Raw genomic sequence first — 16,974 nt, 5'->3', positions numbered from 1 at the left:
AGCATTGCTGGAGGGAGTTTTTTGTTTTGTTTTGTCTTTTGAGAGACAGCTTTACTTGTGAGGCCATGAGGTGGAATGGCTTCAGGATGTGAGAATTTGCCAGGTCAAAAAGAAGGCAATAGGGAAAGAAAATAAAGACAAAGGGGCAGAGCATAATCGGAAGAAAGAGGTATAGCCTAAAGAGGACAAACTGGTTAGATCATCCTCCCTGCCCCCAAGCTTCAGTTAAAAGACTAGGAAGGGGGAAAAGCAGAACACATATGGGTTTAAAAGCATGGACTTGCCAGCTGTGAACTATTTCAAGGTTGTATGTTATTATCTTTTATTTTTCCTCTAAATATAGTCAACATTGCTCTATTTTCTGGACACAGCACACTGCTGGCTAAGAAGGTTTACTCACCTCAACTATCAGGACTTTGACTACTGTGTCCTTTCTCCCAGTCTCAGGAACTGTGGCAACCTCAGAACCACAGGGCTCTGGGGACTGTTGTGCTTCCGCAGACACAGAGAAATTCACATTCCCTGAAACAAACAGTCCAGATAGCTGAGCTCATATCTGCCAGGAACCTGGCATCTACCAAAGTCCCAAGATCTGCAGGGTATCCTTGATTTTAGAAGTGGTTCAAGAGCTTGTCTTGTATTTAAGAAGGAGGTAAGCACACACCAGAAGCAGTAATGTCTGAGAGCTTCCTCTGGGGACCCAAATGAGAAGAAAGTAACTGAAGAAACCCTTCCTCCACTCACCTTTTCTGTGTAGAGAACCCTTACAAATTTTTCACTCACCTAAAGATTTGGGAGTTACCAACCAGGATGAGGTGTGCCTCCCATTGGCACCAAGGCAGTAAGAATCTTGGTCTTTTCCCACTGGGACAGCTGTGAAATCAGGAGAGGCTTCCAGCTGCACAGCCATCTGTGGCCCCACAGGAAAAAAGAAATAGCAAAATAAATAAATGAAAAGAAAGATGTCACCATAGAAAGACAACGTATAATGCATGGGAGTAGGTAGGCAAAAGTCTGAAGGGGATTTGTGTTAGAAAGAGAGCAGGAGGGGATGTGTTTGGAAAACATGTCTAAAATGTCATGTAAGTTGACACAGAAGGCTTGCATAGATTTCATCCCCACATACATGTCTAGGACTTTATTTAGTTACCATTTATGGTTTATGTACACAAACCATTAAGGAAATAATTATATATGTGTCTACTTATATTTGTTTTATTTTGAAGGCAGAATTACATTTACTATACTAGATTTTCAAGTACGATTTTGAAGTATATACCTACCTCTAGCAAAAGCAAAATCCATTCTAAAACAATATGCCATCTTATCCTGACAACAACCTCATATATCTATGTGGACCATGTCCTTTAATTGTATATAGAGGGTACATGAAATTTCCTATCTCTGTCTGTGCAGTATGTGATGTTTAAATATTGGCAACATCACCTAATTTTATGTTGTGTCCATATTTTTAAACAACTCTTTTCTGTATATATGTAGCTAGAGTCTGGGAATTGTACAATCTCTTTCCATCTTTCTTTCTTCTTTTCATTTAAGTCTTAGTTATACTTTACACATACTAATTGCTCTCTTTCCCTCTGGTCATGCTTAATTCAGAAAGGTGTTCACCTGCATGCTTGTAGGGAGGTAGTTCAGCACAGTGGCTTTGAGGGTGAAGGCTTCTCCACGGATCACAGAGTAGGGCAATGTGACCTCCACAAAGAAGGGCTGGAAGGCTTGGAGAGGAACCACAGAAGAGAGGCCAAGTCCTGTGTCATTGGACAGGCAGAGGGCCCCGGCCCTCCATTCAGTGATGGTGTCAGGGACTGTCATCTCTACTTCGACCACGCCTGAGGAGCTGGGAGAGTGAGATTGTAAAGCACAGAAAGTGAGCACATGAATTAGTTATCTCTGAGATGTTGACTCTGAGTGTGTGATAAGATACCACCCCTTTGAGTCCTCCAAAGGAGTCTTAGGAAGCAAAAAGAGCAAACGGGACTCTGGAAGGCAAAATAGAAGATCTTTCAGTAATCTTGTTTTTCTAACTCAAGTCATAGCCCCACAACATCTCGAAGTTCATATGCCATTGGAAATCTGAACATAGACTTGAAGTTTTCTCTGAATGCCCATCTTCAAAACATCACACAGTCTTATGACTTATATAGTCCACTCCATTTATCAGTCCCATTGTCTGCTCCATGTAAGACTGCCTCATCTACTACTCAATATGGTGGACCTGAATACTGAATCAGGCAGGTATGTGATAGTTTTTTGGTGCATGTTCTGGGAGCGATGGAAATACATGCACTTCCTTTGTTTGTGATAAAATTAATTAAAGAAATACAAGAAGACAAAGAAAAAATTTATACCCAGCCCAAATCATACAAATGGAAATCACTTACTTTACTGTGACTAAATCCCAGACCCAGGTTTCAGGAAAATATTGTCGAATGGTCTCAGTAAGTGGATCTTTATGTGGTGGTGGATCTTTACGTGGTGGTGGATCTTCATGTCGTGCCTCTTTAAGTGGTGGTATTTCATCTGGTCCTGAGCGCAAATATGCAGAATAATCTGATTCCAAAGCAGGCACTGTGAAGTTACAATGGAAGAAGTAAACATAGTACTTGAATACAATGGACACAATGGTGCAGGGTAAATGTAGCTTAATTTTCAGTTTCTTCTTGACTGTCAAACACTATAATGGTTACAATGGAAATGATGCAGTGAATCACTCATTTTTGGAGCACACTGGGTAACATCTTTGTCAACAGTGAAACCTCACCTAGAGTAGTTGAAGGTGGAAGGAACCCTGAGGCATATTTTCTTGGGTTGGATATTGGATAGTTAGTGAATGCTTACAGATATACTGTGCCCCCTAGGAGGAAGGACGATCCTAGGTAACAGATCTTGTGCCTACAGTAAGAATCACTCCAGGCAAGAGCTGAGTGGTATGTAGATTATTGGCAGAGATGTTCTTGCAATGTTTGTTTTTTCTTAAGATCTGCAGGATCCACCCAATAGTTTAATAGGATTTCAATTTGCATAAACCTGAAAGAGGTATAAATACAAACTCTTGGGTTAGAAATAACAAGTTTACTACCCAAGAATCATAACACTGGATTGGGTTTGTATTGGCAAGAAATGTAGGATTTACAGCTGGCGGTGTAGCTTTCCTTTCTAGAGCTCCGTACTCTGCTTTTTTTTCCAGGACAAGTTTACATGCAGATTTAGTTAGGGCTTCACCTGAGTATTTCCTAACTGGCTTCTAAGCATAGAAAAATCTCTCCCAATTTTTTAACTCATACACACACTGAGAGCTCCATTTATACAAGTCCTTCCCTGTGATATCCACAACCTGTAACCTGACCTTGGTCTTTATATTTGCCTTCAACAACTAAGATTTTCTAGTGTTTTTTAGTTCTTCACCCATTACCTTAACAGCTACAGGGATAGTTGCCCAATTATTCCATTGTCTAGAGTACTCGCAGTGCCTCAGGACCTGTGATTTTAGAAACTTGTGAAGATATTTCAATTTCCTTTCAAGTCAGTATGAGGAAAATTAATATAGTTCAGTCAGAATAATGTTTTATTTTATTTTAACACAGATATAAAAATAAATTTTGGTGTTTAGAATATAAATAATAATAAAGATAGGGTTTCATGATTTCAAATTATATTACAGAGGTAAAGTAATAAAACCAGCATGGTAAAGGCACAAAAATAGACATGTAGATCAATGGAACAAAATTCAAGCCCCAAACACACTCATGTAATGCCGGGCATCTGATAATTAACATAGATGTCAAAACATACAGCAGAGGAAAGACAGCATCTCCAACAAATGGTGCTGGGAAACCTGGATGGCCACATATAGAAGAATGAAAGTAGAGCTATGTCTATGACCCTGCACAAAAATCAACTCCAAATGGGTCAAGGATTCAACATGAAAGCTGAAACTGCTAGGGGAAGAACCATAGGCAGCAGCAACTCTACAAAACACAGGTAGGAAAGGGCTCTGTGAATCAGACCCATTCACTTAGAAATTAAGGTAAATACAAGACAAATGGGAAACTCACAAAACTGAAATGTTTTTTTGCCCAACTAGGGAACAATCATTTGAGTGAAGTGGAAGCCAAGAGAGTGGGAGAAAATCTTTGCTAGCTATACATCTGATAGAGGATAGATACCCCGACTATTAAAAAACTCAAAAATCAAAGAGTTGAGAAAACAAACAGGCCAACTTAAAAAACCTGAACTGTGGACCTGAACAGTGGCATCAAAAGAAATTTTAAACGGTTAAGATATATCTTTTATCAATGTTTGTTATGTTAGCAATTAAGGAAATGCAGATCAAAACAACCCAGATTTCACCTCACGCCTGTGAGGATGGCTAAGGTCCACAAAACAACGGACAAGTGTTGGAGAAGATACAGGGAAAGGGAGCCCTCATTCACTGTTGGTGGGGAAGCAAATGGTGCAGCCACTCTGAAAAGGACTCAGATGAGAGGAGGAGGGAAAGAGTAAATGGTTCACTGGTTGATATATGAGTGTACATGCACCCTTTCCTACCTCACACAATGGTCCTGTATCTCAATAACTATTGCATTTTGCCTTATTTAAACATTGAAGGAAGGATCTCCAACCTTTAATGTCCTTGTAGCAGCAGCATACATCTGGGCACATTTTGCTCTGGTAAGCTTGCAGACTTTTTCTCTTACTTGGATGCTGTACATGCTCTACAATTTTGTTTTATCAGCTTTGATAAATAATTCACATTTATTGTGCTGAAAGTACTGATTTGTTATTTTACCTGCCATTGGAATCATGTCATAGTACATACAAGGTGTAGGTTGCTTGATCTTCAAGTTTGTGAATGCTGTTAAACCCATGTCCTAGAAAGAAAAATATTAATCATGCAAAATACCTCAAAATTCTTAAAAACAAAAGTGTGTATAAAAATTGCAGTAAATATTTCACATCTATAGTTTTACATGTTCAAGTAGAATTCCTATTCAAATTGTATGTCTCATACTCGTTAGGGAGTACAGTGAGGAACATAGAATTTATAGTGAGGCTCATGTGCAGACCTTCTTTCTGATACAACGCTGATATTTTTAGAAGTCACTCACAGCCATGCATGGTGGTGCACGCCTTCAACCCCAGCACTTGAGAGGCAGAGGCAGACAGATCTCTGTGACCATGAGGCCAGCCTGCGAGAGTCTACAGAGTCAGGACCACCAGAGCTACACAATGAGAGCCTGTCTGAAAAACGAATAATAATAATAATAATAATAATAATAATAATAATAATAATAAAACAGTTAGTTCCTTACTTTGTGCCAGTTTCCTCAATAGAGAGAAAAAATAATCAAAACTGGCCACTTTCTTTTTTTTCATTTTTTTAATATTTTTATTTTTTATATTCTTTGTTTACATTCCAAATGATTTTCCCTTTCCTGGATCCCCCCTCCCCATATGTCCCATAAACCTCCTTCTCTCCATCCCTTCTCCAATCACCTCCCTCCTTTTTCTCTGTCCTTATATTCCCTTCCAATGCTAGATCAATCCTTTCCAGGATCAGGACCCTCTCCATACTTCTTCATGGGAGTCATTTGTTATGTAATTTGTGCCTTGGGTATTCAGGGCTTCTGGGCTAATTAATATCCACTTATCACAGATTGCATTCCATGTGTATTCTTTTGTGATTGGGTTACCTCACTTAGGATGATATTTTCCAGATCAAACCATTTGCCTAAAAATTTTGTGAATTTATTGTTTCTAATTGCTGAGTAGCATTCCATTGAGTAAATATACCACATTTTCTGTATCCATTCCTCCTTTGAGGGGTATCTGGGTTCTTTCCAGCTTCTGGCTATTATAAATAAGGCTGCTATGAACATAATGGAGCATGTGTCTTTATTGCATGCTGGGGAATCCTTTGGGTATATGCCCAGGTGAGGTATAGCTGGGTCCTCTGGAAGTCTCATGTCCAGTTTTCTGAGGAACCTCCAGACTGACTTCCACAGTGGTTGTACCATCTTACAGCCCCACCAGCAGTGGAGGAGTGTTCCTCTTTCTCCACATCCTCGCTAACACCTGCTGTCTCCTGAATTATTGACCCTAGCCATTCTGACTGGTGTAAGGTGAAATCTCAGGGTTATTTTGATTTGCATTTCTCTAATGACTAATAATGTTGAGCACTTCTTAAGGTGCCTCTCGGCCGTCCGAATTTCATCAGGTGAAAATTCTTTGTTAAGATCTGTACCCCATTTTTTTTAATAGGGTTATTTGGTTCCCTGGGGTCTAACTTCTTGAGTTCTTTGTATATATTGGATATTAGCCCTCTATCAGATGTGGGGTTGGTGAATATCCTTTCCCAATTTGATGGTTGCCGTTTTGTCCTTTTAACAGTGTCCTTTGCCTTACAGAAACTTTGTAATTTTATGAGGTCCCATTTGTCAATTCTTGATCTTAAAGCATAAGCTATTGGTGATCTGTTCAGGAACTTTCCCCCTGTGCCCATGTCCTCAAGGGTCTTCCCCAGTTTCTTTTCTATTAGTTTCAGTGTGTCTGGTTTTACATGGAGGTCCTTGATCCACTTGGAGTGAAGTTTAGTACATGGAGATAAGAATGGATCAATTCGCATTCTTCTGCATGCTGACCTCCAATTGAACCAGCACCATTTGTTGAAAAGGCTATCTTTTTTCCACTGGATATTTTTGGCTCCTTTGTCGAAGATCAATTGACCATAGGTGTGTGGATTCATTTCTGGATCTTCAATTCTATTCCATTGGTCCACTTCTCTGTCACTGTGCTAATACCATGCAGTTTTTAACACTATTGCTCTATAGTATTGCTTGAAGTCAGGGATACTGATTCACCCAGAATTTCTTCTGTTGTTGAGAATAGTTTTAGCTATCCTGGGTTTCTTGTTATTCCAGATGAATTTGAGAATTGCTTTTTCTAACTGTGAAGAACTGAGTTGGGATTTTGATGGGGATTGCATTGAATCTGTAGATTGCTTTTGGCAAGATGGCCATTTTAACTATATTAATCCTGCCAATCCACGAGCATGGCAGATTTTTCCATTTTCTGAGGTCTTCTTCGATTTCCTTCTTCAGAGACCTGAAGTTCTTGTCGTATAGATCTTTCACTTGTTTGGTTAGAGTCACACCAAGATACTTTATATTGTTTGTGGCTATTTTGAAGGGTGTCATTTCCCTGACTTCTTTCTCAGCCTGCTATTCTTTGAGTATAGGAAGGCAACTGATTTGCTTGAGTTGATTTTATAACCAGCCACTCTGCTGAAGTTGTTTATCAGCTGTAGGAGTTCTCTGGTTTTCGGGTCACTTAAGTAGACTATCATGTCATCTGCAAATAGTGCTAATTTGACTTCTTCCTTTCCAATTTGTATCCCCTTGACCTCCTTATGTTGTCTAATTGCTGTAGCTAGAACTTCAAGTACTATATTGAAAAGATATGGAGAGAGAGTACAGCTTTGTCTAGTCCCTGATTTTAGTGGGATTGCTTCAAGTTTCTCTCCATTTAGTTTGATGTTGGCTACCGGTTTGCTGTATATTGCTTTAATGATGTTTAGGTATGGGCCTTGAATTCCTGTTCTTTCCAATACTTTTAGCATGAAAGGATGCTGGATTTTGTCAAATGCTTTTTCTGCATCTAAAGAGATGATCATATGGTTTTTTTCTTTGAGTTTGTTTATGTAGTGGATAGCATTGATGGATTTCCTTATATTGAACCATCCCTGCATCCCTGGGATGAAGCCTACTTGATCATGGTGGATGATCGTTTTGATGTGTTCTTGGTTTCGGTTGGCAAGAATTTTATTAAGCATTTTTGCATCAATATTCATAAGAGAAATTGGCCTGAAGTTCTCTTTCTTTGTTGGATCTTTGTGTGGTTTTGGTATCAGCCTAATTGTTGCTTCATAGAACGAGTTGGGTAGAGTTCCTTCTGTTTCTATTTTGTGGAATAGTTTGAAGAGTATTGGTGTTAGGTCTTCTATGAAGGTCTGGTAGAACTCTGCACTGAAGCCATCTGGTCCCATGCTTTTTTTGGTTGGGAGACTTTCTATGACCCTTTTTATTTCTTCAGGTGTTATGGGACTGTTTAGTTGATCTATTTGATCCTGATTTAGTTTTGGTGTCGGATATCTGTCTAGGAAACTGTCCATTTCCTCCAGATTCTCCAGTTGTGTTGAGTATAGGCTTTTGTAGTAGGATCTAATGATTTTTTGAATTTCCTCAGTTTCTGTTGTTATATCTCCCTTTTCATCTCTAAGTTTGTTAATCTGGATACTGTCTCTGTGACCTTTGGTTAGTCTGGCTAAGGGTTTATCTATCTTGTTGATTTTCTCAAAGAACCAGCTCCTGGTTTTGTTGATTCTTTGTATGGCTCTCTTTGTTTCTACTTGATTGATTTCGGCCCTGAGTTTGATGATTTCCTGCCTTCTACTCCTCCTGGGTGAAATAGCTTCTTTTTGTTCCAGGGCTTTCAGGTGTGTCATTAAGCTGCTAGTGTATGCTCTCTCCATTTTCTTTTTGGAGGCACTCAGGGCTATGAGTTTTCCTCTTAGCACTGCTTTCATTGTGTCCCATAGATTTGGGTATGTTGTGTCTTCATTTTCATTAAGTTCTAAAAAGTCTTTAATTTCTTTCTTTATTTCTTCCTTGACCAAGGAATCATTGAGTAGAATATTGTTCAGTTTCCACGTGTATGTGGGCTTTCTGTTGTTTTTGTTGCTATTGAAGACCACTTTTACTCCATAGTGATCTGATAGGAGGCATGGGATTAGTTTGATCTTCTTATATTTGTTGAGGTCTGTCTTGTGACCAATTATATGGTCGATCTTGGAGAAGGTACCATGAGGTGCTGAGAAAAAGGTATATTCTTTTGTTTTAGGATAGAATGTTCTATATATATCTGTTAAATCTAATTGGTCCAAAGCTTCAATTAGTTTCATTGTGTCCCTGTTTAGTTTCTGTTTTCCTGATCGGTCCATTGAGGAAAGTGCAGTGTTGAAGTCACCCACAATTATTGTGTTAGGTGCAATGTGTGCTTTGAGCTTTAGTAAAGTTTCTTTTACGAAAGAGGGTGCCCTTGCATTTGGAGCATAGATGTTCAGGATTGAGAGTTCTTCTTGTATTTTTCCTTTGACCAGCAAGAAGTGTCCCTCAGAGTCTCTTTTGATGACTTTGGGTTGAAAGTCAGTTTTATCTGATATTAAAATGGCTACTCCAGCTTGTTTCCTGAGACCATTTGCTTGTAAAATTGTCTTCCAGCCTTTTACTCTAAGGTAGTGTTTGTCTTTGGCCCTGAGGTATGTTTCCTGTATGCAGCAAAATGTAGGGTCCTGTTTACGTATCCAGTCTGTTAGTCTATGTCTTTTTATTGGGGAATTGAGTCCATTGATCTTAAGAGATATTAAGGAATAGTGATTGTTACTTCCTGTCATTTTTGATGTTATTTTTTAAATTTGATTGGTTAACTTCTTTTGGGTTTGATGAAAGGTTACTATCTTGCTTTTTCCAGGGTGAAGTTAACTGACCACTTTCTAAGATGTAGATTTTGGAACGCTTAGGATTCGAACCCATGAATTACCACATGTAAGGTGGGTGGTCTGCCAGTGACTCAGATCCCTGGCCTGAGCCTAAAATTCTTTACTAATATAGCATTCATTAAACCTAAGTAATTCACAGAGCAGCGTGTGGATAGATAAAAGGGCTCACCTGCACGGATCTGTAGACGTCCTTCTCTTGTCCATATGGTACTGAGTATGTGTGCTCACCAGAGGACCATGGTTGGAATATTTCACAATCTTCTTCGTCTTCAGAAATTGGAACGAAGTTGTTGTGCTTCATAGCTGGCAGATTGTATATCTGTAAGAGACAGGAGATGAGGGGGCGAGTGGGGAGCACGTCCTGAGTTAGCTTTGGCAGACATTGTGGCTCCCGAGTTGACTGGTCAGCTCCAGAAGGTCCCTCTTCCTTGAAAGAAACTCACACAAAAAGTGATAGTCACAGTGATCACTACAGATACCTGAATGTTCAAGAAATAGCTGTTCTCATCGGCAATATGGGCACTCAGTACATGGAGAGGGCGGGCAGGGGGAGGGGGGCCAGCAAGGAACCTCCACCACCCCTTTAAATAACCCTTGAGTTTTTAAATGAATTGCCTGTATTTGTCAGCTAAAAACAACTGCTCAAGAAATCTCTTGTTTAATAGTTTTGGGGAAAGTGAAAATAAAAAAAAATTTTTAGTTGGATATTTTCCAAAGCATTTTCTGTACATGCATCATAAAATGTCATCATTAAACTTAAATTTAATATTGGTTTAATTTACATGTTAGTTTAAGACTGGAAAATTCCCAGCATTATCTGGACTAAAGATTTCTGTTTTTCAATTTACATATCTACTGTACATTCTAAAACATGGTATTAGACAGTGTCAATAATAATTTTTACACTATTATTATTACAATAATTATTTTACACCATTTTATTAATTAATTACAATAATTAATTCTAATATGTCCTGTTTTTTATTCGTTGTATCCTTTATTTACATATCAAATAATTTCCCCTTTTCTGGGTCCCCACTTCCCGCAAGTCCCATAAGCCCTCTTCCCTCCCCTGTTCCTCCATCTACTCCTTCCCACTTCCCTGTTCTGGTATTCCCCTATACTGTTTTTCCAGACAGTCTTTTCAAAACCAGGGGCCACTCCTCTGTTCTTTGTGGACATCATTTAATATGTGGATTCTTCCTTGGGTATTCCAAGTTTCTAGGTTAATATCCACTTAGCAGTGAGTGCATAACATGATTGTTCTTTTGAGACTGGGTTACCTCACTTAGTATGATGTTCTCCAGCTCCATCTATTTGTCTACGAATTTTATGAATTCATTGTTTCTAATGGCTGAATAGTACTCCATTGTGTAAATATACCACATTTTTTTTGTAACCACTCCTCCGTTGAGGGACACCTGGGTTGTTTCCAGCTTCTGGCTACTATAAATAGGGCTGCTATGAACATAGTGGAGCATGTGTCCTTATTACATGCTGGGAAATCCTCTGGGTATATGCCCAGGAGTGGTATAGCAGGGTCCTCTGGAAGTACCATGCCCAGTTTTCTGAGGAACCGCCAGACTGATTTCCAAAGTGGTTGCACCATCTTACAATCCCACCAGCAGTGGAGGAGTGTTCCTCTTTCTCCACATGCTCGCCAGGACCTGCTGTCTCCTGAGTTTTAGACCTTAGCCATTCTGACTGGTGTGAGGTGAAATCTCAGGGTTGTTTTGAATTGCATTTCCATAATGATTAATGATGTTGAACATTTCTTAAGGTGTTTCTCAGCCCTCCGAAGTTCTTTATGTGAAAAATCTTTGTTTAGCTTGGTCCCCATTTTTTAATGGGGTTATTTGGTTCTCTAGGTTCTACCATCTTGAGTTCTCTGTATATATTAGATATTAGCCCTCTGTCAGATTTAGGGTTGGTGAAGATCCCTTCCCAATCTGTTGGTTGATGTTTTGTCCTTTTGACAGTGTCCTTTGCCTTACAGAAACTTTGTAGTTTTATGAGGTCCCATTTGTCAATTCTTGATCTTAGAGCATAAGCTATTGGTGTTCTATTCAGGAACTTTTCCTCTGTGCCCATGTCCTCAAGGACATGGCACAATATAAAGAAGAGTTTTACTGTCATTATCTTGGGTCAAACTCCTGTAAATAGTGTATGGTTTCATTTGTACTTTGGAGAATTCTCAAAACAAGTTAAGAAACTTGCGTTTTAAAATTTAAAAATTTAAATCATATCTCTTTCTTTTTTCTTATTTGGGGAACTCTTGAGATGTGCAAGATTCTGTTTGTATAAACGGTTTTGTTTCGCTCCACATGCAGTGTGACTCTGAAAGGCTCCATCATGAGCATCTGAAGGGGACAAGCTACTCCTGGGGTAGGACAGGTGCGGTTAGAGCACAGAAGGTAGCATTATTTCCTGCTTTGTCTTCGGTTTATTGTCTAAAGTTTTCTTATCTTCAGGATTTTATAATGAAGAGCTAGCTCCCTTACAGATGCTGTCAGCATTAAATGCAGTAGTTTTACCTTTTAGAGCCCTAGTGGATGAACAATCACTGTTTCATCAGAACTAGGGTCACTTCCCGCTCAGAGCGTTCTCTGTTGACCTTTTGGGCAAAAGCTGAAGGGACTCACCCAGGAAGGGGAGAGCTCAGCCTTGGGCTTCAGGAGTAGCACGCTTTGGTCCACAGCTCTCAGGCCACAGAGGGACTGAGGAGAAGCTGTGACCTGCAGACGGGTTTGTGAGGCCGGGAGAGTTTGGGATGAGCTGAAGCTCAGGTCCACCTGCGGGACAGAAAATCACACTTAGTGGAGGTCGAGGGTGGAGGTTGGGGTCGAGGGTGGGGTGGGGGTGGGGTTCCTGGTCTTACAGCCGTGTATCCTGCCACGTGGAGTCACCCTGGAACTCTGCACACACATGTTTTTTCAGATTATGGATACTGTCAGAAGCACAACTGAATTTAGTTGCTAACCCTTTCTCTCCCTGGATTGATTTAGGAAGGCAAGAAATGTGTCAGTCAAACTCCAAAGCAAGGAGTGAATACTCCGGTTCCCTGAAATTCCTGCAAATAACTCATTTTTTTGGTGCGTGTGCACATATATGTGACTTCGGTGTGATGCACACACGTGTGCAGATGCATGTACCCATGTATCCAGCAGAGGGCAGAAGAGGGTGTGGGTGCCCTGCTCCTATTCTCTACCTTTTTCTTTTGAGAATGTCCCTCATAATCCTGGAGCTAGACTGGCAGCTGATAAGTCCCAGCAAGTCTCCTGCCTCTCACCTACACAGCACTGGGATTATAGGACTCCCTGGTCGTGCTTGGCGTTTATGAGTGCTGATATCAGAATTCAGGGCAGCAAGTGCTCTTACCTACTTGAGCCATCTCTGCAGCCCTGAAGTTACACTCCCTCCCTCTCTCCCCACCTTCTCTTCTTTTTCCTCTCCCCTTCCCCTCTCTCTCCATCTGTCTCTGTCTTTCTCTTCCTCTTCCTTCCCCCCTCTCTCTGTCTCTCTCTGTCTCCCTGTCTCTATCTCTCCCTCCCTCCCTCTCCCCCACCTCCTTCCTGTTCCCTTTTCTCTCTGGTGAGTTTTTTGAGACAATATTTCTTTATGTAGCCCTGGCTGTCCTGGAACTCACTCTTTAGATCAAGTTGGCCTTGAACTTAGAGATCTACCTGCCTCCCGAGTGCTGGGATTAAAGCCTCAACATCACACCCACCCAACAAAGTTACTTATTTTAAAGGACTTTTTCACGATGAATCTTATACCCTGGGGTGGAAACACCATGTTCTAATTGGAAATATGTCTACATCTGCCTCTCTGTCTGGTTACCGGATCATCGGCCAATCACCTTCATGTCTCAATGCTTCCTATTCATTTCCTCCAGTGAAGCAAACTGCCGTGGACGGGGCTGTATTGAAAGGGGCTGATGGAGCAGATCAGAGGTGTCCTTAATTACGCTAGAGTAAGGAAAGCGTAGATGCTCACCAACAGACATAGTTTCAATGGCCTAATGTGAATAGGAGCTGAAGAGCTGTGATTCAGCACACATTAAATATGCTGTGTCATAAAATTTAATACTAGCAGGGGTCTTATGTTCCTATCACCCATATAGAAAAATCACAATGAGAAACTGGAGGGAAAATAAATGTATTAACTATTGATAGGCCTGGATCCTATGACTGGTCTTGCATGAGATTATGTGACATGAAGGGTCTATGAGATGGCTCAGTGGGGAAAGTTCCCTGCTGACCTGAGCTTGACCTCTCAGACTCACGAGGGAGGAAAGCACAGACTTCTAAAACTTGTTCTCTTTTCTCTACATGGGTGCATTCACATGTACATGTGCACACTCAGATCAATACAATAAAAATGTAAGTTGCACAACTTTAAATTAGTTACTAAGTATTCAGTTCTCCTCTCTTGCTCTCCACTTCCTTGCTTCCTCTCTCTTGAACCTCCGACAGGTGTGGGGATTGTGAATTAAAATCTGGCTCTCTGGCACTGGCCACATCTTTGCCCCTGAGGCACACAGCAATGACTGGGTTTACCATATTTATCTGAAATCTCTGTCCTTAATTCCACCTTTTTTAAATAGAAATTTTAGGTAATAAATTCCTCACTTTGTTGGGAAGACACTTTTCAACTTCAAAGTTTACAGAATCTGCAATCACTTCTCCATCAGGCAAGATGGTGTAGATGAGCATTTTAACCACGGGTGCCATGCTGAACTCCACAGGAATCTCCAAGGCAAAGTTGCCTTTTACTGGAGCTGGAGGGAATAGGAAGAGACGGATATGGGTCAGAGTACTGACAGGAAACCCAAATAACTGAACACAGGGATTTGGATTACTGTCTATATGTGGAAGACAGTCCTCATGTCCTGTAGTTAGTTGTTTACATGCTATTGATCTCAGGAGAATATCACAAAGATATCCTCCACCAAGATGCTCACTGTCAAAGTTATGTTGGTTATTTATAGCTAATCATATACTAACCTCTTATCTCTTTTATACCTTAGCATCCCACAGAGCATTTTAGATTTTCCTGTTATGAAAATGGATGAGACAACTTTGACTGATGTCTCATTTATTATTCAGATGAAAGGACAAATAATAGAGAGGAAAACCTGGTACTCAGGGAACTGAAACTTAATAATCAACTCACAGGAGCAAGCCACACTTGGCAACATTAAGCATATATTTGGTATTAAACATTTTCTCAGTGCAATGTTCACAGTATTTACATCTCTTGGGAGAAAATTATACATTTTTGAAGTCTCTCTAATTGTTTCTGGTGAACCTGAGGGGATTCTTAAGCCTTCTCAAGATGGGTGCTGTGACTTCCACTTAGTGTTTGTTGAAGAACTAATTGCATAATTTATTAAACAGCTAAATAGTTTTTATAATTGATCAATTGAAAATGAAGCCCTGGGCGGTAGCAGTGGCTGCTCCAGCTGAAGGGCCATCAGCGGTGGAACCAAGGCGACACAGGGTCCAGTTAGGTCCTGCGCCCACGACCACTGACCTTCGCTGACCAGCCGGGCGACAAGCAACTGCGGTTCTGCGGAGCCTTTCGCTGCACGGAAGCCACTTCAGAACTCGGCTTCCCGCCAGTCAGGAGAGACTCACCTCCATCTTGATCCCGGGCTCCAGAGATCGGTCAGACTGAGGTACACAAACATAATCCTAGGCCCAACACCACAGGGGTCTGAGCCAGACGGGCGTTGGCCTGCACCCAGGCCCTGGGCTGTTCGAGTGGCCATCGGGGCGCCAACCCAGCCAGGAGTTTTTTTTTTTTGCCCCGGCCGGTGCACGCGCCGCCATTTTGCCTACAGGAGCCAGAGTGCTCGGGAGGGCAGAGACTGCTAACAAGCGTAGCCTGAGGATAACAAAACGGGGGTCTAGGCCCCAAAAGGCACAGGACTGACCCCAAGAACTGGGCGGCTTGGTGGGCCATCTGTGTGTCAACCCGCCCAGGAGGTTATTAGCACAACAGACTCTCCCGGTGCTTTCGGGGAGCGCGGACGCGCACGCCCGCCATCCGGGTCACCTGGCGGACCCAAATAACAGACATAGCCCTAGGGGAACTTTGCTCTGACCTTGGCTTCCCAGGCGTTTGCCTGGACTCAGGGCCCGGGCGACAAGGCTAACCTAGTGTGCGCCAGCCCGGTTGGGGAAATCGGCTGCCCAGCGGAGTGAGCGGAGCACAGGGGAGGTCACAGCAACATTCACCTTCGGAGCTCCCTGGGGGTGCACACGGGTTCCACCTGGTCCACAGACACAATCTGGGGCAAGGCCTCAGGCAGAAGCCCCCAGCTCAACTCTCTCCGCTTCAGATCAGCCTGGGTGGCCGCCACATCTCCAGGTCCCTCAAGAGGCTAGTGGGGGCTTCCGGGCGGCCAGCTGGGAGAAGTCGGTGTGCTCCAATAAATCCTGCGGGCCCCAGCGGGAGCCTTCAGGTGCCTGCTTCGGGATCTGAACAGCCTGGACAACAGCACCCTGTCTACAGGCAGTGCAGAGTGTAAGCTGTGCACCAGAGGCCAACGGGGAAGGGGCAGCTTGCACTGGTGAGTCCAGCACTGACAAGACCAAGTAACACCAGTGAGAGTTAGATGGCAAAAGGCAAACGCAGGAACGTCACTAACAGAAATCAAGGCAATATGGCAACATCTGAACCAAATTCTCCTCTACCAGCAAGTCCTGGATACCCCATCACACCAGTAAAACAAGATTTGGATTTAAAATCACTGGTCATGATGCTGGTACAGGAACACATGAAGGACATTCAGGAGAAACTGGATCAAAAGTTAGAAGCCCTTGCAAGGGAAACACAAAAATCATTGAAAGAAATCCAGGAGAATACAAAAGCCAACAAGGAGGAAATGCAAAAAACACTTAAAGAAATACAGGAGAACTTTGGTCAACAGGCTGAGGTCATGAAAGACGAAACACAAAAATCTCTTAAAGAAATACAGGAGAACTTTGGTCAACAGGCTGAGGTCATGAAAGAAAAAACACAAAAATCTCTTAAAGAATTACAGGAAAGCACAAACAAGCAAGTGAAGGAGCTAAGCAAAACCATCCAGGATCTAAAAACAGAAGTAGAAACAACTAAGAAAACTCAAAAGGAGACAACTTTGGAGATAGAAAGCCTTGGGAAGAAATCAGGGGACAGAGATGCAAATATCAACAACAGAATACAAGAAATAGAAGAAAGAATCTCAGATGCTGAAGATTCCATAGAAACCATGGACTCAACAGTTAAAGAAAATGCAAAATGCAAAAAGCTTGTAACCCAAAATATCCAGGAAATCCAGGACACAATGAGAAGACCAAACCTAAGGATTATAGGCATAGATGAGAGTGAAGATTTACAACTTAAAGGGC

The 16,974-nt window shown here is 41.6% G+C and overlaps 1 pseudogene; it reads right to left on the bottom strand.

The window, feature by feature from the left end:
- Window positions 1-16,974, bottom strand: part of LOC127677615 (murinoglobulin-2-like) — a 65,994-nt pseudogene that overhangs the window by 11,776 nt on the left and 37,244 nt on the right.

Source organism: Apodemus sylvaticus, chromosome 2 (assembly GCF_947179515.1).
Source record: "Apodemus sylvaticus chromosome 2, mApoSyl1.1, whole genome shotgun sequence".
NCBI lineage: Eukaryota > Metazoa > Chordata > Mammalia > Rodentia > Muridae > Apodemus > Apodemus sylvaticus.
The sequence above is the reverse complement of the archived record's forward strand: the minus strand, read 5'-3'. Positions and strand labels throughout refer to the sequence as shown.